The sequence below is a fragment of the Hermetia illucens genome, chromosome 4 (assembly GCF_905115235.1).
Source record: "Hermetia illucens chromosome 4, iHerIll2.2.curated.20191125, whole genome shotgun sequence".
NCBI classification, from domain to species: Eukaryota; Metazoa; Arthropoda; class Insecta; order Diptera; family Stratiomyidae; genus Hermetia; species Hermetia illucens.
In genome coordinates this window covers 137,649,130-137,673,036 of record NC_051852.1, presented here as the reverse complement: position 1 = coordinate 137,673,036, position 23,907 = coordinate 137,649,130, and positions in this window count along the sequence as shown.

Here is a 23,907-nt window from a genome sequence, read left to right as displayed (position 1 = left end):
CAACGGCAGCTAAGCACCAAAACTAATAAGCATAGCAAGAACTATTTTAACCAAAGGAATTCAATATTTAAATCAGACATTATGAGAAGGAATCGAAAATCGGCAGAGGAAGAAGCCGTGAAACAATCAGCTCCTAAAAAATATCGCATAGATTGCGACCCAACCCTGTTCCGCCGGCGTTCCGAAACCTTGTAATTCGAAAGAACCCAACCAGAAGAAGACAGAGATAGTCGTCAAGCAAAAGAAAAACAGTGATCTTGCATAGGGATAACCTATGGAAAGTTGATGGGACGTCAACTAGCAGATACAGGAGTGTTTGTGATCAAGAATAAGGGGGACCTAATCCTTCACCTCAAGAGTGCTGCGGAACAACTGATATGGGACATGCAGGACGTGTCATGAGTGTATTGACAGAGCGGGAGACCTTTAATTGAAAGTTACTACCAAAGACAACCTTCAAAAAAGCTGATAGATCAGCTCAATCATCAGGTATATAACCATTTTGCCGACAAAATGAGCAAATAAAATTCTTCAACTAAGCAAGGTAATAGTTGGGTGGGTTAATCGCAGGCAAGATCACAAAAACAAAACTGTTCAAAAGTAGTTCAAAACGACAGTCTACTATACAGGAAAGCCTTAAAGGTATAGCAAATAAGAGGCTCTTAAAAATAAAGCTCAACCATTGCGCGCTGCTGAAAATTTATAGATGTACTTGATGTGCGAAATGGATATAGACGTTGCAGTTGTTAGTAGGAGTTCTAGGAGGTCTGAACTACCTCAAAAGAGGGATTTTTCAGAGGGAAAGTAGTTAGTAAAAAGTAGTTTGCTATTTTCAGCCCTTCTGAATAGCACAATTAGGAAGTATGTGTGAATGCTAGAGAAGTTAATAAAAGAACACAGTGCCTGGTCCACTGAGTGGCATGAACAGGGGGCCTACCTATTGGAACGAGTGCATGAGTAGGTTAGGAATTTAATGTTTGAAACTGAGAAGGAGGCACCGGTGCAACAATAGAACGTTAGACCCCTAAGGACAATAGGATGCAAATAAAACCTCGAGAGAAAGAGAGAGATCACTAAAGTTGAAGCACCAAAGAACTGCTGCCTTAGACACAGACCCGCAAAGATTCCTTCAAACAGTTTCAAATCATGCCCATGTCGGGTTTTTGAATCAACATATTCGGAGCCACCAACACTTATGGGGGAAAAGTTGCCAGGAATGAGGAAGACTTAAGACTGACGCGGGATATACGTACATTTAGCAGGAGAACTTCCCTCCGGGAACTGCACTTTTCCGGGAATGCCGGCAAATGCTAATTAATAAAACGCCAAGTTTAAATGGAATTCCCTGTAAGATTGGGGCTGAGTATTTTCGATGCAGTGGAAACTCAGTTGCTTCTGCTTATCCCTAGGAGAGGTTAACTGTCATGATATGCCGATATGCTTACTAACTAATAAACAAGTTGTTGGGGTGGGATACTTTTGACAGGCCGTTTTCCATTGTGGAAAGCGCAAGCAGTCTAAAGGGAATATCAATATTATGGGCCTGGATTTCATGGACCTCACTAGAACTCATCCATATATACCTTATCCACCCAAGTCTTGGAAGGGTCAGTGCCATGGTAATTATTGTGGATTATTATGTACGAGTATGTATGGATATGCGTCTGAAACTCCCTAAAAGGCGACAGTAGTAGGATATGTAGACGAAATGCAGATTATAATTTCCGAAAAACACTCGAAGGAGGTAATCAGGACAGCCGGTGAATCTGTTAAGGAATGATTAGAGACAAGGAGCTTAGCACTAGCTAACCATATCACAGAGGCAACGTTTATTAACAGGTGAAGGGTGTATGCTGCATCTGTCAATAGAGAGGCTGCCTCAAGGAAGATTATTTGCATTGGCATACCGCCGGAATTGTGAGTGATTATAGGATGACATCGGAGGTGTACCTAAGTGGCACCAAGCCTAACGTATTCAGTGTTTGCATATTCAAGACTGAAGTCCTCTTGGACGCACAGCCTTCGGAGTATGCTGGAACATATTGTGCGGAGCGCAATTGGCACCTTTTGCGGGGCAAGCATGACAGTTGTCAAGGTGCTTCTTCAATTCATCTGTTCGTCAGTCAAGTCGACTTTTGTTAGTCAAATCAACCTATTTTCAGGCCGGCTCAACACATACTTAGCATGTGATGTACAAGTTTTCAGTTTTAGAACAAAAAGCTAGTATTTTTGGCAATATCGATAACGATAAGAAATAACTTTTTTTCAGTTTCCTGTTGCTTCCTTACATTGGCCATAGGTTTATGGCCTTGCCGTTTCATGAGCATGCCCAGTGCTCTTTCTACTTGGTTTTATTTGGGTAGTGAGATAAGTAAGTTGAGGAAGACAGTTGTGGCCGGCATGGTAGACAACTGCACCTTCTCGGATGAACTGGCGGTTATCACTACCGTAAATGAAATTAGTTTTCGCACATAAGGGGTTGTTAGATGTAATTGTTTTCGTTTTCTACCCTGATTAAACAACCTAGATGTGAGAAGGGAGTGAGAAAGCAGTGAAAACACCTCGAAAGTGACAATCTTATCTGGAATAAAGTGGACATCAATAAAAGACCTTCTTTGATGATGCTCAAATTTCAAACTCTGATACTGCAATTTCCATACCCAGAGTTTTGGATTTCAAAAGATTTGGGTGGCGCTCTATAACTTCTTCTATGCGGGGTTGATTATAAGGCTTATCATCCAGCATCGATAGGTAATTTAGAGGAGGTTCTCTTTTAACTTCAACCTCAAAGCTAGAGGGATTTCATGATACTATGTTATATGTATTAGCGCAAATATACGAGTACGTGAGTGATATTTCAAAGAACCCCACCAATTCTCTATAATACCGCTCCCTTAAATATGCCCCGATTACACTTTTAATTGAAATGTTCAGTATAAATTAAACTGAACCCCTTCCTGTCATCTAAAAGAGATAGGATTCGAACAATATATGTCGTAACAAAAACCGAATCGTCCTATTTGTTAGCAAAAGGGTTCCAGGTGGGCTCATCCATTTCCATTTGAAAAAGTCATATATTTAGTATATTCCGCCGAGTCATAAACTACTCATTTTAGAACAGCTCTAGCGTGAAGGTTCAAATCTAAACCAGAAGATACTAAAGAAAACTCTGAATGGTGCCTGTATATTTCAGCAATAACCTGCTGTGTCATGGCGTTGCTGTCGCAGTAAAGCCTATCGTAAATAAATACAAGTCCTACGTAGTGTAGCGAATGTTCACTGAATCTGTCGATAGCACACGACTGAACTGAATTTTTTTTGTGAAAGGATATTGAGGAATGTTTCCAGGAGCGATTTCTATACAATTATATATTTTTTCCAGGATTTGAATGTTACGAGTAGGTGTCTGCAGTTATTTTTTGAAAACATTTGAAAACATCTTGAATCGAAAAAGCTTGAAAGATGCGTCGTTTTGAAGTATATTCAACGAAAAAGATATTCTGCAGGATAATACTTACTGGCATATGTGCGTATAAGGATTAGTAATAATACACAAATCTAAATGGGAAAAGTAGAGGGAATGTGTTTTGGAATTATCTTAGTGGCGCCTTTTTGGATTTTCCTATTTGAATCGCAAGAAACAGAAAGTCATGTTAGTCAGTGTTGAAAAAACTTTTCGTTTCTTTCTTAAGGAACATATATAGTACTTTGTATTTCAATGCTGAGGCCGATAGCCTTTTACTTACTGAACTTACTAAGTGCAGTATGTCACGGAAAACAAAAGGTCTCCTGGCAGTCCAAAAAAAGCTGAAAGGACATGATGTTATTTGTCAGATACTACAAGGTTTGGCAAGTTTTGCGGGTAAACTAAAGACAGTACAGGTGAAAGTCGCACCCACTTTCGCTCAAAAATATTGAAAAGATCTTTGTTCACATCAGCAATACTGCACTGTAGACCTAAGTCATACTTAGCAGTCATCGACCGTCGCTCTATTACTAAAGAAATGTGTGTTTCATATTGATATCTGCTGAGCCGTAGTGGGTTTTCCACCGCCAATTTGATGTCCAGTTGAATCTGTAGACTTCAGACCTTTCTACGTTTAAAGAGAATTCAACATCACAACTCGATGAACCCCAAATATCTGGATAGTCATCGATCTTTACAACCTCCAAACAAACCCTACAACACCTTTTCAACAAGCCGAATGTATCTTAGAATTCGACCACGATGATCTTGAAACCGCTATACTCCAGTGTTATGCGGTGCTCGGCCCAAACTAAACTTGCCGTTTTGCATGGTAAGTATCTTTGTTGGTATGGATCGCGAAGAACTTACCTTGGATATGCGTTAGACCATCTGACACGCCGGGCTTTGCGTAAGAACCGGTCATCTGAGTAAAATGGGTCAGTTTCACGGTTGGAATTATTGTCATGCGGAATATTCAAAAAATCTGCTGGAGGTCGTAACTGTGAGAATTTAGAAATTTGTCAATTTTGCGTGGTTGACGCAATAAAGATACATTTGTATTCAAACCAGGAATTTTACATTCGGATTTGCATTGTTGGATTGACGTAATAATTGAACTAGAATTGGACTGATGATAGGATGGACTGAGTCGTTTCATGCATAGAAGGTGAAAATTATTCAACTTTTTATGTGCATTCTATGCATTAGTTTGATGGTGAACTGGAATTCATTGATAGATTGAAGTCACATATTTAATTTTGGAGGTCTTAGCAAACTGTCGAGCTCTGGGGTAAAATGTGGTTATTGAAAATCTGATGTGGGGCCGAACACGTCATCTATAGTCAAGGATCGTCCTTATTTGTACTATCACGCTTCACTTCTAGATATCATTTCTGCCCAAGGTAATCCTTTTCTTCAGTTCGTCTGTATATTGTTGTTTTGCTCTCATCTAGTTCTTCAGAAAAGAAGAAAGAAAAAAGGACCACACTAGACCGCATTAGTTTCTGAACATTCCGTTCGGTTTGAGTTCAATAGCGTAAAAGGTACCGAACATTGCTCACTTTTAATAAAAAAAGAACTCGAAGAAGTCCGGAACTGGCGCATACCGACCACCCAGTATGGTTTTCACATCCAGAGAGGGACACGCCATAACGGAACGTGCTACGGGGGACTAATCACCAAAATAACATGGCTTTGGATCAAGAAGGAGGCTGTCATCGAGGTCGTGGATGCCTTTCACTACACTGAGGCTTATAGCTATTGATCTATTTCTTGCCGATATAAAGGGATTATCTGAGACCACTCCTTGCTCTATGAAACGCTGGATGGGTAGAGGAAGATTAAGAACGTCAGATTTCTGGAATGCTTCCTACGATAGACATGACAGAAGAAACGGGCCTGGTTAATTATGCAGATGATGTTGAGCAGTTGTTGCTGCTGAACAGGCAAAGAGCAGACCAGGCACACTGATACGAAGTGTTTCCATGGCTTTAGTTAAGTACTGGAAGAAACCGAAGTAGTGATTTTAATTTCAGAAGCCTGACCATGGGTCGCATGGGGATTGAAGGACAATATAATGGTAAAGTCAACGGTTAAGCGTCTTCGATTCGCGCTCGACTCAAAGATGAGCCTTTTCGAGGAATTTTAAAACAACGGCGAACGAAGCTGCAGCATGAGTTTCGGCTTTGAGTTGGCTAATGACAAATGTTGGGACCTCACTTTAGCATTCTGGATCCTTTTCGCAAAAAGAGGAGGATTGCGAAAGACTGACGGAGAAGCCTGAATACAGAATGTGGCTGGAACTAACAACTTCCCTTCTCCTCGCGTTTGAAGGGGGGGGGGGCTATTCCGAGGTAATGTGTCAAACGGCTCCTAATTTGTTTTTATTGTTTTTAGTTGGTAGTCTGAGTCCCCAGATATACCCATTGTCGAGAAGTGAGCACGCGGGAGGCACTCGCCAAAAGGCAAACTTTTTCTGGTTTGGCTCTTGATCATTAATAACATGGTTATCCCATAGGGACTTCTCTGGACAATACCAGGTAGTACCAAAACTTTATAAGAAACTAGATACAAATCAGCGAGTTAAAAGCAAGCACTATTCAGTTAAAGTAAAGAAAGAAATGCATTTAGTTGCCCATTTTGGTATTACTAGACTAACCAAAGAAACGGTAAATTACTCCCTATGACCTAACAGTAGAAATAAGGAACCAAGTCGGAAACTGAAAACTCTCTGCTTCAGATATGACCTGCGATAAGAATAATAGAATTTCTATCTTGTAATTCATGAAACCTCAAAATGCGTGTCTCTAAGGTGGTTATCCAGTAAATTTACCAAATATAATGATGTACTAAGTATTATCAACTTTATTTGAGTGGCCACTGAGAGCAGGAGGGGGTGCTTTGGGGTATAGATAACATATATGATTTGTACTAAGGAATGAACAAATACTGCTTTGGTTTTCGCTGTTTTTTGGTCCATAATATTTGGGTTCATATCATGGCCAAATCCCTTTCCATACTAAATGGTTTTATAGTAATCTATAATACTTCTGCTTTGCCGGCAGTGTGTTCGGACAGTAAACTCTGAAAGTATAATTCAGATTCTAGATTCGGTAGTTTCTCGAAGTGGACCGTTGGTTTAAATGGATCCCTTTTAATCGTTCCACCCTCGTCAATACTAGTCGAAACTTGATCATGCGATTCATGGTGTACGTAGGGTTCATAATTCTAACGTCACAAAATTTCAGTGGATTGGGAGATTCACGAGCACGAGGAAAGAATGGACAACAAAGTCTTCAGCAGATGCGTATTCTCCCAGCTAGAGATCTGGGCGCATTAGCGGGGTTATGTGCAGGTGGCGTAAGTGGTAGGAAAATGCCCATCTTTAGATGAAAATTCCCAAGGCTGGATAGTCAGATCAAGAAGCCAATATGGAGCAAAAAGGGGAATAAAATTATGGTGCAGGCTCCGATCCTAGTGCTTGGGGCTTTTGGAAGTTTATAACTATCGATATCCCTCCACTACAGCACGCCGATGATAAATTACCCTTCGTCTAATGCTATTAGTAGTCTGGAGTAAGAGTTTCAGAAATTTCAAGAAGAACCCATACCAGGGGCCCGGAAAGATGTCCTATAGCCCCCAGAATTGGCTAATTTTTGGAAAACTGAACCTAGACGAGAGATATCCCAGAAGTTAGTGTTAATCCGTTTAGGTAAAGCGCCAGGATCCTGCAGCCTACCTCGATACCAAGTGCTGTAAAAGGTGTGTAAGGTCAGTTAAGCTTTCAGAAAACGGAAGGCATATGGAGGCCTGCGAATTGCAGTCATTTCTTTAGAGGCAGGAGTACCGCTTGAAAGTGTTGACGGTAGACAAGTTAAAAAAAAGGCTGAGTCCAATGACAATGTGGAGAACAGACGTTTCTTAAATGAGTTTTAGATGTGCAATTTGGTCAAATATGGGCAATGTAAGAAAGATGTAGAAAATGCGAAAGAAAACGAGTGGAAAGTTATGTTAGATGACATGGTTTCGGGTGTGTTTGCAAACACCAGAAATGCATCCAGAAAAAAACATGCTCTAGTAGTTTCGTGAGTATGTTACACAAAACGATCATCAAGTAGTTTTCCCCGAGATGGATAGATATAGTAGAGAGCGATTTCGTGAAAGGTGTACTGAAATGCGCAATTTATTCGTAATAAGAGGCCACGATCTCGAAGGCGTAATTATGCAAAAGGCCGCCAATGACTAAATACATACTGAAGGCACTTGACACTGCCATACCAAGACAGCATGCAACCAGTGGTGGAAAGCTTTACCTGTTGGTCAAATGGAAACTACCACCAGTGGCAGAAATGAGACTGCAGAATAATGTTAACAATGTGCATGTTGGGGTACGATTACTGTGATAATGCCTTGTGGAGTGAGAGGATCGTGGAAAATAAAACTCCCGATTTAGCCGGCATACTTGTAGAAACCTTTAAAATGACTGTCGTGGAGTGGCCTGAGCGCTTTAGGAACATGCTAAAGACATGCATAGTGGAAGGAGTTTTCTCGACTCGATCGAAGAAATTGAAATTAATTTGCCGAAGTCTAATGGATCGGGTAACGCTTCATCATACCATCTCATTTTTCTCATAGAGAGAGAATTATAGAGAGCTTTCTTATCGGTGCCATTTAACATAAACTTTTCCAAATCACAGAACATAGGGATGATCTCTCTGTTTCAGTTCACAAAGCCACAATTCTACAGTCCAGTTCAAAGACGTAGTGTTGAGACACGATGTCTTCCTGCCAAGCTGTGCTGCGGGGATGTTTGGTGTCAAAAATGCGTTCAATATAGTCAGCTGATGATAGAATTGACTAAGTTGATCGAAAGTCCTTTGATACGGGACAGCTGAGGGTTGTTAGGATTATTCAGCCATGTCAAAATTCCACAGGGCTTAGAACAGTGGAAAACGATGCACAATGGAGCTCTCATCCCGCGGGGAGTATTTTGCGAATGACTTACCAACGCCTATCACCAATACGTAGTCGAAGATTGTTTAGCTTGATGTACCGGAATAAAAGAAGAAAGTGGTATTGATCATTAGTCGAAGGAAGAGGAAATGGTTATAATCCGACTTGGCTCGTTAGGAAGTATCTAACGATGATGAACGATACGGAACTCAATTTTGAGGGACATCTGAGGGAGACCTGAGATACAGCTTTGTAATGTTCGTGGCCGAAAAGGTTCGTTCCACGGTTCTCTCTTTCAAATCCAGATGCATACAGAGGGAGGTGAGTATTTTCAAAATGATGCTGCAGAATGATCTCTCCTGACACAATCGGAAATAATTTTTTTTTGTCCTGGGCTGAAGTGAGAAACCGAAAATAAGTAGTAGCTGAACGGAAAGCTTCCTTTGAATTTTGATTCAGAATAACGTCTTGCGCCGACGAACTCAAAATGTTCGAAGAACTCATAGAGCATGGCTGAGTTAAAATTCATATTCTTGAACTCCTTTACGGAAGAATTGCAGGTTACAATTTGAAAATCTTTTCGAATTTTGAATTGTAATTTTCAGGGTCTATTATACGAAAGAAAATTTTTTGGTAAAAGAAACTCTAAATTTCCTGAACTCGTTAAATGGCAGAAGCCCTTAAGTTCGCTGCCGTAGCCTGGTGTATGAATGTGTTCTAGGTTGCATGATGGAAGGAATTCTACCTGCCTCTGGAAGAGCAAAGGATTAACTTTTCTACCGAAGTACAAGAACTGTGACACCTGCCATGATACCGCCCCATCTGTTTTATAGACAGATAAATGATGATAGAAGGAGGGCCATTTACTACAAACTTTTTCGTTATTATAGAATATAGCCATAATGTATCGGAACGATAAATTTATGTGAGGTTCATGTTAGCTTGAGATAGGATATCTTCCAGCTAACGATGTCTGGTAGTGACGTTGGGTGTCAAAAACCCCTACAATTCGGTCAGTTGGCGATGGACTTCACTAAGTTGATCGAGAAGTATCTCTCCCAAAAGCAGTTTGATATGGGCCGGACGAAGAGCTTAAGGTGTAGATTGTCGTGGCAGAAGGTTTCCAGGCCTCAGAATCGCGGAACGTGATGTACAATGAGATCCTCGTCGTTTTTGTGTTGCAAAAGACTAATATTACCGGTTTTGTGAATATCCTGCCTGTGGTTGTCTTCGTGAAACAACTTGAAAGCGTACGCTGATGATGGTCGAGTTTTAAGTAGGAGAATAAGAGATGGCCATCTTGATCATCAACCGTAGGAAAAGGAATGGGAATGCAGGTGGCCATACCATTACCAAGTGGAGTTCAATTTCTAGACTTTACTTGTAAGAAGGCGAACGAATATTAACATGAAGCTGGTACGGATGATGGTTAACATCGGAGGGCGACGATATCGCTGCATATTATTTGCAGCCGGATTGGTTCACTCCATCCTTTTAAACCGCACCGGTTTAGGGGAAAGGATTAGCTTGAGAAAATAAGAGCAACCTAATTAATGTCATCTACCGCCCAGTGGCATTAAGACACCCACCGCTTAAAAGACAACATCAGGTGGGGTAGTGTGTAGTGTTGTTGTAAGCAGCAGTCGCTACGAGAAAAGAAGGACCGCTGAAATATTTGCAATAACGGCGACATCGTTTAAAAAGGAATTGCTGGCTACACACACTGATTTCTCAGAAGCAAGTTAGGGCTGAGTTCTCGAAAAGGCATATTTTGGGGTATCAGTCAGGACTTCTGGAATAACAAAAAATAGATTCATGTGCCTATTGCCTACTTGGAGTTTATTGGCTTTTACCCTTAGTCGATACCAAAAAATGTATATGCGCCCGTTTAGTGATAGGTTACTTGAGCAGCACTTAGCAGGAGAATGTTTAAGAGAGATTCTATGAAAGAAATTCTCAAGTTTATCATTCGCGGAAAAGAGAAAAAGAGAATTGGATGCGTGTGGTATAAGCGGTTTGATCAAGAGGTACGAAACTTTGGAGGAATACCTTTGACTTTTGGTCCATGTGTGCATTTAATGCCATAGAAGATTTAAGATATTACTGATTTCAGAAAGCATCAAAGAAAATGAATTGAACTGAACAATTGTAGAGAATTGAGGCATTACCCGCAAATGGACTCAAGGGTGATGACATCTACCTTTGAATAAGCCAGGTAAAATATTGTGGTGATATTCTTCGTAGATTTGGAATGTCAGATTTCAATACTGTCGGCGTGCAACTTTCAAAATCAGGTGGAATGAAATCTTCCCATCGAAAATTCGCAGATAATGACTGACACAGGTGCGCAACTAGTTGAACAAAATTCGATATCTGCCAAATGGATCTTACGTTACCTGAGGGGAAGAGAAAAGGTTGGCCTCTGGTACTCATCATAGTTCTCTTAATGACTTTTTAGACAGGAGGATCGAAGCGTCAGAGGACTACTTACGGGATATTCAATCATAGGGAAACGACCAAAAACCGGCCTAAACAACGGTGGCTTGATGGTGATGTGATCAAGACAATCAAAAAGAACCGACCCCGAAGACGAAGAATAAAATGGAGCAATTATTTTTAGGAATCGAAGTGACGAGGACCTTCCCGTTCTCCTTAACCGAATCGGTACATATGGCTCTAGGGAAGCTGGCAAGGAAGCAATGTATTTGCAACAATTTCTCTCAGAGACTTGTGTCAACAATTTGAAAATGAAACCTTTAAACGATAACCTCACTGCAGAAACTTGTATGGTTCCCAGGTTTCGATGGTAAGCATTTAAATGTTCGTCATGTTATGTAGGCAAACCTCTAGGCTGCGGTCAAACACACTTGAAACACATTTCGACTAACAAGACCTATTGGCTGGCAAGATGCCTGCAGATATATGAAAGTCCGGGAGAGGGGGTAGGGGATATTGGGTGGAACCTTGAGTTGTGTAATTTTATCAAAGGATCATAGAGTCGGTACTGGCCAAATTGGGAACATACTATTTGCGGACGTTCTAGCGGAGTTGGACAAAGATTTAGGGTGGATTCAGTTCAAGGAGACCAAAACTCGACATAAGTGGGAGATCTATTTTTAAAAAATATTATCCGCCATGTAATAGCTGCATTGGAGCTTTCTGAAATTTTATCCAGGTTTTGGGGGCGCATGGCTATTTTATTCTGATTGGAATGATATTAGACCAGAGTTGATTATTCGATATGATCAGATCAAGCTGGGTCCGATGGTGCGTTTGTTCAATCTAATAAACTCCAACCTCTTCCGAATTTGCTTACCATGGAACTCATATATTTTCACGTGCGATGTTACTTTTTTATATGGGGTCATTAAAGGTGATTTAATCATTGCCCACAAAGGACGACATTTCGGTTAACTTCCAAAAAACCCAGTGTGGAAGAGGATGTCCCATATATTCACACATTATTTAGGAAGATTTTGGTCACTATTAAAATTTGTATTGATGTCCTTAATGTGTCAAGTGGATTTTGAACACGTTTGTTAGCACCCCTTAAATTGAATGTTTTAGCAATATATTGGTCCTTGAACAAGTATCGAGGACTCTATGCTAACAACAATAATTGGGCAGAACTTTAACTGGGATAATTTTCTGTTAAAAGGTGAGCAACATTCGAATGGACGACACTTCAATTAACAGAATCGCAATGGAGTACTTCGAAGCGTTGAAATGTTTTCCATGGGTTAGGGAAGAGAATTCATTTGTCCCTTGTTCAAACAATACAAACTTCTCCACTAGCCACCAATAGACATACATCCATCACTGCATGTATATTTAAGCAGAAAGTCGGCTAAAAGCTTTACTCTTCCACTTAGCAATCATCAGTCAAGCCAAGAAATTTCCCGAAAAAAAAGTTTGCAGCGACAATCGAGTCATCTGATTGCTTCCAACGGCTCCACGAGCTTCCTTGGCTACAGTTACAATGGGGCAAGAAATACTCCAAGACACGGAACTTACGGTCGTTTCTCGAACAGAAAAAATTACTTGGCTCGACTTGGTTTCGGAATGCGAACAATGTTTTAAATAAATAAATAAATAGAAGTAAAATAAAGCACGGGAAGCAAAAGGAAAACGCAGAAAAATCTTAGGGAAAGTACTTACCGACACGACAGCACAATGCACAAGCTGCTTTAGTGCTTGCGGGCCCCTAAACTTCTTTATGTGTCTCGGACGAAAGTCAATGGGCCATGGTGGGCAGAAGTGGTTGCGAGAATGGACTGTAAGAATGGGGGATGGCTACGACTACGGAACGACAAAAGAGCGAAAATCAACGTAAGGGTGGCGGTGAGATGGCGGCCCGTCGAGGACGAAAAGGAGGCAATGGTGCAGCATAGCCTAGCTTGTGCATGCGAGAAGTCGCATTGCACCAATTTCTTTGCCAAGTGCACCGACCAAAGGGAGGAGGTGGTGGATTTGTCGATTGGTCGTTTCACGTTCCACTGCAACGGGGAGGAAGTCATGTAGCCAAGTTGAGGATGGTAGCGGCGACGAATACGAAAACCAAGAATTTCGTTGCATTCTTCCTCCTCTTGTGTTTGGCAAACTACTTGGATGAATGCCTCTTGCCTTTCTTGAGGTATGAGAGTTTTACAAGAAAACTCCGTGTTCAAGGCAGGAATTAGTGGTACCATTTTTCAACCTGGGAATCATGAAAAATGCACGCAGCTTTCGGCAAATAAATTTCATCCATTTCCGTCACGATTTCGGAAAAGCATCGTCAACATTTTCTCTGATTGCAAAAGAATTTCAACATTCGGCACGATGAGTAGGCAAGTTGGGAAATGAAATTATGAGAATTTTCCGCAAATATGAGCTGATGGGAGGTGTAATGTCGATTCAAGGGGGTTACAACTCATATATCTAAGGTTTCAATTGAGTAGAGGACCGAATATTCGGGGAAATTTTAGGGTGCTCGAAAAGCCGGCAACCCTTGCCTCTGTGTGTACTTTTGCGACTTTCTTTGAAACTTCCTTTTAGGCTTCGGAACGCTGCTGTCGTCCCAGAATGCATTCCTTAGGCGAAGGTGTGGTACTGCAGCAAGGTATACGTACGGTTGCCGCCAAGACGGGACGAGTGAGCCAGAGTCAACCTGCCAAGCCAGGCAGCCAGTTTTGTTCATTGCTTACAATTGCTCCAGGCAAATTTGCTCAATTAAAGTTTTCAAACTTTGAAATCAGAACAATTGCGTTACGGACCAGGTCAAGCCGAAGAAATATGTACGGGACTCGGGTCTGGGCGTTCAGTCCTTCCTCCCAACCCCTTCCATTTCCGCTGCTGAAAGTAGTTTTTTCCTCTCTTCAGAGAGGCTTGAGCGGTCCTTGTCGAAAAAAAATAAAACTCGAAAATTGCTCATGTACTCCATTCCACTACATTGCACCATACACTCTACTAGACCTCGTTTCATTCTGCTGCACTTGCTACACTCGCCGGGCGGATAAAAATTGAATAATGCCGGCTAAAGTAACTAACTACACCATTATTGTAATTGCATCCGTTCTGCAAGGATTACTAGGACTTGCAAGCCCCGGAACGCGTCGCAGGGCATTCTATGCTCTTCGTCGTCGGCAAGTCACTTGATGGTGGCTTTATAAAATTAACGTACGAAATCTTGGGAAGTTCATTTCGTTACATCCCCATACACATTCATCGTGTTGGTTCTATTTCGGGTAAAGTAGAAAAATTGGCTTGTGATTCCATTAAGCTTGAAATTATTTAGGAAGATTACCTGTATGTGAGCTGCAGTTGAATTAAATACTTGGAAAACTTCTTGAGAGGATCCAGACAAAAGTTTATGGTGGAATTAGGTTCCATGAGTGGTTATTGAGTTACACAGCATCTGAGAATTTGTAAGAATCCCCTGTAAGGGTTCAGTCTAGGCTACAAGGAAGCTTTTGTTAGTGCAACTATTGGCATCTGAAATTTTAAAGAAGTTTCTTTTGGAAGTTCTGTCTGGGGTGGGCGAGAAGCATATCTTTAAAAATGTAACACTTACCTTATCCTTTGCAATTTTCCTCTGTGTATATAAGGACTTGAAAGGCGGTTTGTTGACAAAAGGTTCCTGGAAGAGAACAAAAAATTGAACGATTACGGTTTTCCCACTCAAGTAATTACATATATTATTAGTTGTGAAGTAGATTGGCTATTTATGAGAGGGAAATTGTCAAGAAACCCGAAGTTTGGCTTTAGATTGGATAAGCAAATTCAGTGTCCGGGATTTCCTCATTCCACAGGCCCGCCTTCGTATCATTGTTGCTTGTACAGTTACATCTAGTCACCCCTCCCCATTTCGTTTCTTCCCCTGGCTTGTATTATGCTATGTTATTGCTTGTCCATGGTCAATTGAATGGGCAGTTCGAATAATCACTCGAAAAAGTACTTTACAGATGTGAGTGTTTGGCAACAGAAAATTCAGTACGGAAAAGGAGATGTGAGAAAAAAATCGTCAATCCTTTGAAAATAATTAGGCAAGTGTCAGGTGGCTCTTGTGTCTGGGGATTATATGGTTTCGGATATGTCTTTAGAAGAGATATTCTGTCGTAATCTCCAAACAAAAATAATGATCGCTATATAGCCACGAGCGGAGGAATTGTCCTCAGGGATGCTTTTGGAGTGATTGGATGGGTTGACTATAGAATTAGCTGAAAGAAAGGTGGAAACCATATTCCAAGTCGAAACAAGAGACACTTCATAGACAGGAGAGAAGTGCCTGTGACAAAAATGGCGGGATCATAGGCAAACATATCAAACCAGTTAGTTCGAACTATCATCAATGTTGTTTCAACTCGAAGGATTGAACGAAGCATTCTTGAGGTGGCTGTCAGGATATTCGGACAATGTCAGTCAGTAAAGACGCTGACAGATTGGTTAACAAAGGATCTTACCCCATAAAGGTGGGATTATAATTTGCTTTGATTCGTGCAGTTAAATTTGAACTCATGCCGGAAGGGCGAAATCTTTCTGAAAGAATACAAGGTCGCTTGGGTGGTATTTTGATCGGCTTTCAAGATGGCAGTTATGAAAATCATCTGGGGTCACTGCCCCTTAAACTATTATCCGGGTACAATTGAAAGTCGAGGGAAAGTCTGTTTGAAAATCACCCGAGGAGACTGCTCCCTAAACTGTTATCCGGATGCAGTTCGAAGTCGAGGGAAAGCCTGTTCAGCGGATTGCAAGAGCTGGCAATAAAAGCTGTATGAAAGATCTAAGGTGAAGCACATATTTCAACTGTCTATCTGTGAAAGCGGCACTAAATTAGGATATGTGTGGGGTCAGAAAGCAAGTAGCATCGAAGTGATATCTGAGATTTGCTGCAGATAATTTTTAGTGCTGTACTTCAGTCAGAATGGTAATGATGAATGATGCAGACATTCGAAGCGGAGGTAGAATTGGTCTAAAATATATGCTATGCAAAAGGTTCGCGTTTGTATTCAATCATATCAGGTATTCTTGTCCTTATATGTAGGTCTGCTTCCATGATTCTGTAGCTAAATAATTAGCTAAAACTTCTAGCGTTAAGTATCTTCAAATTTTAATGCTTTGCTAATCGATATCTGGTGAGTTTCACTTAGTTCACAGTGGTATTCCTATTATTGAATATTCAAATATTTTATTGATGTCCTGGTATTCGAATTGAACCGGTATTGTGTATATATGCCAATTTTTACTCCTTTTTCTGGTTATTCGAACTCGAGACGCGGGAGTGAGAAGCGTGAATCCCCTCGCCCATGGTACCGTGTCGGGTACAATACCGTAATGTGTATTTTGAAAACAAAATAACGCCTGAAAGTCAGACCTGTCTGACTAGGTTAATAAGCGTTTTCCTCGTGGCCAATATTAATTCAAAAAGGATCTAGTTGAGCTGATATGTTATTCACTGCTGGTCAACCGAAATTTCACTTGCGTTCGCTAAGAGTTTACAGCCTTGTCGCAAATCTGGAAACCATGTTCTCAAAGCCCTTCATGAAATTGTGGGGTTCATTAATTATGATGATGTAGTCGTCGAATCTTCTTGAACCTAGAATAACCGAACATAATGTGTTTCAGGCCCTTGGATGTAAAGACGTATTCAGGAGAGCCAGAAAATCGGTTCAATACAAACTAATGTAAATAACTTCCATAACCACCACGTTCCGTAAGGAACTCGGTTTCAATACACGGGAATAGTGGATGGGTCTAGCGGCCCTTTTCCCATCACTGCAGCAAATTCTTGTACCATTTCGTCCGAATTCCCCTTCTTTCTCATGTAGGGATAGCGCGCTTCCTTCGCTAGAAGATTAGAAGGGATCATTCCCCAAAGTGCTTCCTCTAGCTGTTCGACAGCAGAGGTCCTAATATGAAAAATCCTAAAATCCTAAAAGTGACCTACTACCACAATGAACTCTTTCCGCTCGTTATCTAGACATCATCAAGATATAGTTGCCTGCAACATTTTATCTTGCTTTTTTTATGGCTATGATATTTAGAATACATCGGCGATCCTGGTCCTGTTCCAATGGTTATCCCAGATGAAATCATGCCGCTTTTCATTCGTTAGGCCTTGCATTTTACTAACGACATATCTAGGTATATCAGGTTGGCGATCAATCCTACCTTACTGCGGCGGGTAGGCACGCGTTCACCTTAGTCAGTATGACGCTTCTCCAAGATTTCGAGTAGAATTCAGCCTAGCCTAGGTCCTTGCCGCTCAGTTTTTCTACTTCAAAGCCCGCACGTTGAAACTGGTAACAATTATTTTGGTGATATGATCTCTAACGTTCAATATCAAACTACTCATATTGCTATTTTAGAAGAGTGGGAGAGGAACGCAGTATTTGCAGATATGCTGGGAATTCTAATGTTGCCTGTATATTTCCCAGGAATTCCATTATTTTCCTATCTTTTACATTGCGGCGTTGCAATCCTTCATTTAAGTTGTACTACTACAACTGTGCCGGTAGGCTTTCTTTGGAACAACATGAACCCTGAATCCATGGTCCAATTCCTGATGAACATTTTTTCCATCCATCATGTTGACTAGTGTTTTTTGCTTTAAACTGGTCGAAAAGAAGGCATCTGAAGTCCTTTTTAAAAGAAGTTGAATCTGCACATGATTCAACTTAATCTTGGTTTACAAATGGTTACCGACTTAATCACTGTTTCTGTTGTCAAACCAGCGACCTGTGTACTTCTATTTGCTTTCGCCATTCCTTTAATGATTTTCTGCTCTACAGCGCCAAGACTTAATTGACCGTGCGTGTTGCTCTGGGATGGTAAGGAGTCAGACAGGGCAGCAACCCAGCGATCAGAATCAGAACTAAGTAGCCGAGGAGAGCCTTTACGTGTTGGCGTTGTGAAATGATGTATAAATATTAACTTCCTGGTCGTAGTGCAGTAAGCAAATGCTCGATGGCCTTATGCCATCAAATATGAATCTGAACGGGGACTCATCTAAAGTGGCTTTGGTCATGAAGCCTCACCAGCGGTTATCTGATACCATGGGAACCGGGATAGCCCTTCGTGTTCATTCAGATTTAGGTATGTCTTGCATCCACCATGCACTCAATATATACTGGTACCATTATTGTTTGTAACAGCAGGGCTCTGATTGCGGCCATAAAATCAATAATATATAAGACGGGGCAGAGGTGCTAGTTAGGCCTCACATATATTGGTGTGGATGTTGAGCCCACACTCAGTATATTCCAGCACTGCAATGCCAGTCAAGGCTTGGGTCTGACTGTAGTAATCAAATCAATCGGTGTCCGAAAAAGATCGAGGTATTATGGCTACATGACAGGTACTCACGTTAAACCCCCAGGATTTTTCATGTTCTTTTTTTGCGATGTATATATCTTCTTGCGGAGGAACCACATCTACTTTCTTGCATATCTCTTGAATTCAGGCTATGACGTCAGTTTGCCCACCAAACACCTTTCCTATCTTATCTCGAAAATTATTGGCTGACTTTTCGTTGGATCTATTTAATACCATCATTTAATCCCTTTATCGTGTTCCTGCCATGGCTCAGAAAATTGTCTAAGTCCATCAATTCAGGGTCTTTTTTCAGGTTTTGAAGGATGTCAACGTTTTCTTAAAATGTTAGATATTGCTGCTGCAGTAGCTTTGTACTGATGAAGGGAGTAAGTTGCCCCCGAAATATATATATACATAATAAAATAAAATTGTAATTTGGAGTAAGCTACTGGTCTATCAACGTTTTCTTCCTTGAAAATAATTATGGTTTCCGAATAGATTTTCGTTTTGATCGTTTCTCCTTCCCTACTCAATTTTGTGCTCGCCGTAATCAAGAAAATACCAAATATCGTATGTGTTTTCGCGCTACTGATCGTAGCTGAAGGATATGCTACCTACGTTCCCAGGATGATTTTACAGTTTGACACTTATATGCTTTTCTCCTACAATGTTCTATCAGGAGCGGGAAGTTTTGATGGATGTTCTGTCAATTCATACATTTGTCAAGTGAAAGAAACGTTTATTTCAATTTGATCAGTCTACTTTGCACCGAAAATGCTGGTGTCACCCTGAGGGCCATTTTCATTTCTTTGTAAGCTCCACGATGAATTTCAATTCCCGAAGGTAATGTTTGTTTGCATACTTTAACTTCAACTAAACGGCAGCTCAATATTGTGGATTCTGACATACAATAGCAGAAGAAGGGCAAATTTGCGAGTAGGGACTAAGCGAAATGCAGAGAGAATAGAATCGTATCAGCCTCAAAGGGCAAATAAGCCAGGTGCGAAACAAATGAAGACAATTTCGTTTTAGAGTAAAAGTCTCCCAATATGTTCGCCCAGATAGTAACAGCGCCTTAAGTATTACGAATGACGCAGGAAAACAAATGGTAGTTTCCAGTAACTATCAGATTGAAGTACGGAATTAAAATGGAGAAGTCTTACGAGAAAACAAAACGATGAACACACACACATCAATTGCATAACAGCTTCCTAAAAATCAAACGCATTGAACCAAATCTACTCTATCATCACTTTAACTTTAGTAAGCAAGCCCGTAAGTCTCAATAGACAGAGGTGAATTGGCTTTTCAGTGGGCAGCGCAGATTCATTTTGGGTGTTTTTTCCAAATTCTGGAAATCCAGCTGTCCCAGGGCAAACATCAAGTTGATATTTGTTCCCCCTAATTTTTTCTCTGTAGTATTATATAGGAGCAGCACATTGAGGGTGACTATCACTGTTACTCGAAACCTTTAAATTTCTGTCAATACTTGCCTCCGTTATGTATGGTGTGATCAGAGTATTCTAATCCGACACAATGGAAGAACTATGTACAAGGGACAGGGTTCAGGCTAGACGCACGTGGGCGCATTGATCAGAAGGTGGACGTACCAGTGGGTAGGTCACACAAAAAGAAGGGTGACAATTCTGATGATAGATACGCCATGTAATGGGAACCACTGTTCCTGGACCACCGTAGAGCTGTTTAGTACAGAACTGTGGTTAAGGCTTTTTAAGGAGCCCTATAAAAGCCTTAAACATATTTCACCGATTCGGCAATGATGTTAGGAAAATCCATTAATGGCGGTAAAATAAAAGCGCCCTGCAAAGCTATTCGTTTATGAAATCTACAGGAATTCAAGAAAATGAGTTACCCCAAAGGTCAATATCACATCTTCGACAACGTGGGCAGGTTAACTTCATATGGGACAAAAGTGTCAGGAAATTGGAAACCATATGGATATTGCAAAAAATTAAACCTACAAACTATTCCAGATCATTTCCCAGCACTATTCGGAAAATTACATCAAAAGTAAATGTTCTCCACATTCGCCATCGTTAAATAAAAGAACCCGAAGGTCTTCTCAGATATCTGGAGAGAATCAATGCTTACCAAGGATGTATTTCAAACGCGGAGAAACTTCAAACAACACTCAAAAGATTTTTTTCCACGATGCACAAATTTAGCCATGGAAAAAGCTTTAATGAAAAATGGTAACGACTAGGTAGGCCTAACGAAGGGGGGGGGGAGACACTTCTTATTGAGGCCATGTGAGATCAACTAGCCTTGACTTGGGGACTTGATGAAGAAAACAGCCAAGAAGCATATTAGAGATTAAGAATACGTAATTTTCCAGAATCTAGGTAAGCCCCAGTTGCAGCTGCTTACTCTGCCTTCAGCATCCAGGTTGTACTATAACTAACAAAAGAAGTTGTCCATATATACCATACCTTTCAGGGTGTTTATCTGCAGTCGTAACCAGAAGAAGGAGTAACACCTCAAGTTATAAAAAAAAAGTACATTTGGGCTGGAAAAAAGAGAACCTCGTTAATGGGCCAGGGGGTGTGTAGTGTTCAAAGGAGGCTGATCTAGAAGATTAACAAAATAACTAAGTTCACTTGGATATAATCATCTTAACTTTGACAATCATCGTTATTGCCTTACTTTTATCGACCGATTCTGCCGATGGTTGAGAATGGTGTTGTTTAGGAACATAAGAGGGGACTAGTTATACAGAATTGGATCACCTGTTTCGGTACTCCCACGATAATGACCATGGACCAGGGAGTATTATTCGAAGGTACTCTATTCAGGGATCTAACGAGCCAACAAAATCCACACATTGTCCTATCACATTGCCTTGCTGCTGGTCAAACCCCATATACCTTAGGCTAGCGTTTCCCTATCAGTGCCCTTTAAACGATTTAGAATACGTCTCAAGAAGACTTTAGATAAAGTGGTACAGAGATGACTGTCACTGAACTACTATGACAAGGACCAAGAGAGTTTTTCGTTAACATTGACATTGACATCAGGGGAATTTTGTGACATATTAGTTAGCTCGTCTTTTCCGGAAAAATTGATGAGTCACTGTGCACATGTATGTGTTAACTTAATCGGATATAGTTACGGTTTACTGGAACCATCTGTCAAAGGTATAAAGAGAACAACTAATAACTTATTCAAACAATAAATGGAAGAGCCGACAAAAATGTTTCTGTTATGTCAGGATGATAAAAATCTCCAAATCTCTCCCACCGGCTAAGGATATACACCATCAAAATGAACAAAAAGATAAACCCGAAGTAACAAGTCTTCTTAGGGGTAAGTAGATATGGCAGCATCCGAGGCAGCAGACACTAGACACAGGGACTCGGATACTCGATCTGAAACCTATGCGCATGTATCCTCGATCATCACACAGCTACAAAGATTCCAGGAGAGGGGGGGAGGGGTGGTCTAGATATGGATGACGGGAGAATACCCAAAGAACGTTTAAGGGGACAATTGACGTAAGGAAATCATTCGGAAAACACTGAGAGGGAATCACTATAAGGCATTGAACGATGTGGTCATTGAACCGAGTTATTTGGAAGTATCAAGGAAGCCAAAGCTCAAAATGGGGTGTGGTGTTGTTGCCAAGGAGAAGACAGATTTTACTGAATTGAAAAAGCTTATTTGAAAGCTAGTTCCATGAGGGATATAGAGTTTCCACCTAAAAGTCTTTTTTAATTAAAGCTTGTCGATTTTTTTGGATATTAAAGATTTGATTGAAATCGAACACTTCTTGAAACCTCGTTATCATATCGATTCCACCCGGCAGTTTAAAATGGAGTCAAAAGGTGAAAATTTTGCTAGACCCATCACCTTTCTGGATTATTACATTTCCGCTAGTTAGAAGGCTTTTAGCGCAATTCAACCATAAATCGATAAACATTGAATTCCTAAAATCGTAAACCATGAAGCATGCCTATGGGATGTATTTTAATTTGCATATATGCATTTCGTCTAATTAAATTAAATATACATGAGTAAATACAGGGTTAATCTTAGCCTTTGCCAATTTCCCGGATTCCCTACAAACCGAATGTGCATTCGTGCCATTGATAAGAGCCACTTGAAACTTGAGGTTATTAAATTTAGGATCACTGAGAGAGTCTTTAAAAAAAAATTAAGGAAGATACGAAATGGAAAGACGCCTTCCTGAAAACTTCAAGTATAAATCTAGTTTCGCTTATCATAGACATCAAAGGACTTTTACAGTTATAGAAAAGTTCGTTCGTTCAATTTTCCGACAACCACGAGTTTTAACGGATTTAAGTTGATAAAAGTTTTCATAGTCCCGAATAATCATGCAAATGACTTTTTAATTGAAAACATAACCCAACACAGTCAACTAACTTCACGAAAATTTTATTGGGGCTAGAATCTGAAAATATGTCTGAAAGGAGCGGAAATAGCGAAAACGGATCAACGATGTCGCTAAGCGATTTGAAACAAAGACGGAATCTTCCCTTGGAAATATCCTGAAGGAGGTGTTATGTAAATCAGATAAAGAGCAATTGAAAAATGAGGGTAAGATACGGATTTTTTCTTGACTCATTTTCGCATTCTTGAAAAGCTCTGTCAACTATTTATCATTCCACTCAAAGGGATGTGACTAGATTCTAACGAGTTGTGCTAAGTAAGCACTTGTCTCGATGCGGCTGAGGGTTGAAAAATAGCTGCATACGCCTTTGAATCTTCCGGTCATCATTCCTTGGCAGAATGTCCTGCGTATTGTACGGAATGCAATATTAATGGAAAGAATAGGGCAATAAACTATGTATGTTCTATGCAATTGTAGGGGCTTGATACACTCGAAAGGCGCCTGCAAGGGAAACTAGAAAAGAAAAGGAGCCGAGAAAGAACGGGTGTCCTACATGATATCTTTCTATATCAATTATCCCACCTTTCAAACACACAGACCCGCTTTTCTGCTTTATTTATCTGACATCACGTTCTCCTTGACGTCGTAGCTAAGTAGAAGGCTAATAACCAGATTGGAGTAGCATGCATTTGTCCTCTGTGTAGTTTGATATCTCCAGGAATTTTGTTTGTTTACTCTAGTTTAGTAGTTTAGAGAGGTTTCTCTGTTTTTCCAAGCCTTCGTTACGAGAACAGAAGAACGATGTGTTTTCTGCTGTTTGCAATGTTTGGATATGTAGATTTCACAGTGGAGGCCGGAAATTTTGTTGTATTCCGTTTATCTGATCTCATTTTCAATTATCGATTGAAATCGAGCTATTTGAGGAGGAAGACGTGACATATTGAGACGATTATAATTCTTCCTTAGATTGCGAAGGTTAATTTCGGATGAAAACGATTATCAGTTCTATCTGAAGGAACAAATTTGTTTGATGTTTTTCGTTCATTATTTTGGGGAGCATGAATCATCCCATTCATGCTCCCATTCCCATTCCCATCCCATTCATTCCCATTGTTTTCCTTTTAAAGATTTTATTGGCTAAGCTCCAGTTTCATTACCATCCCACTTAATGCCGGAGGGAATCATTATCTTTTACCGATTTTCTAATTTGTGATCGGCGGTGAAACATGCGTATCATGACTTGTATGTTTTGTCGCATGCACTTTCATACATACCTGTTTCTTACGTACCGAAAGGACTAAACAGGTAAATTATTTTATAAAATAACAAC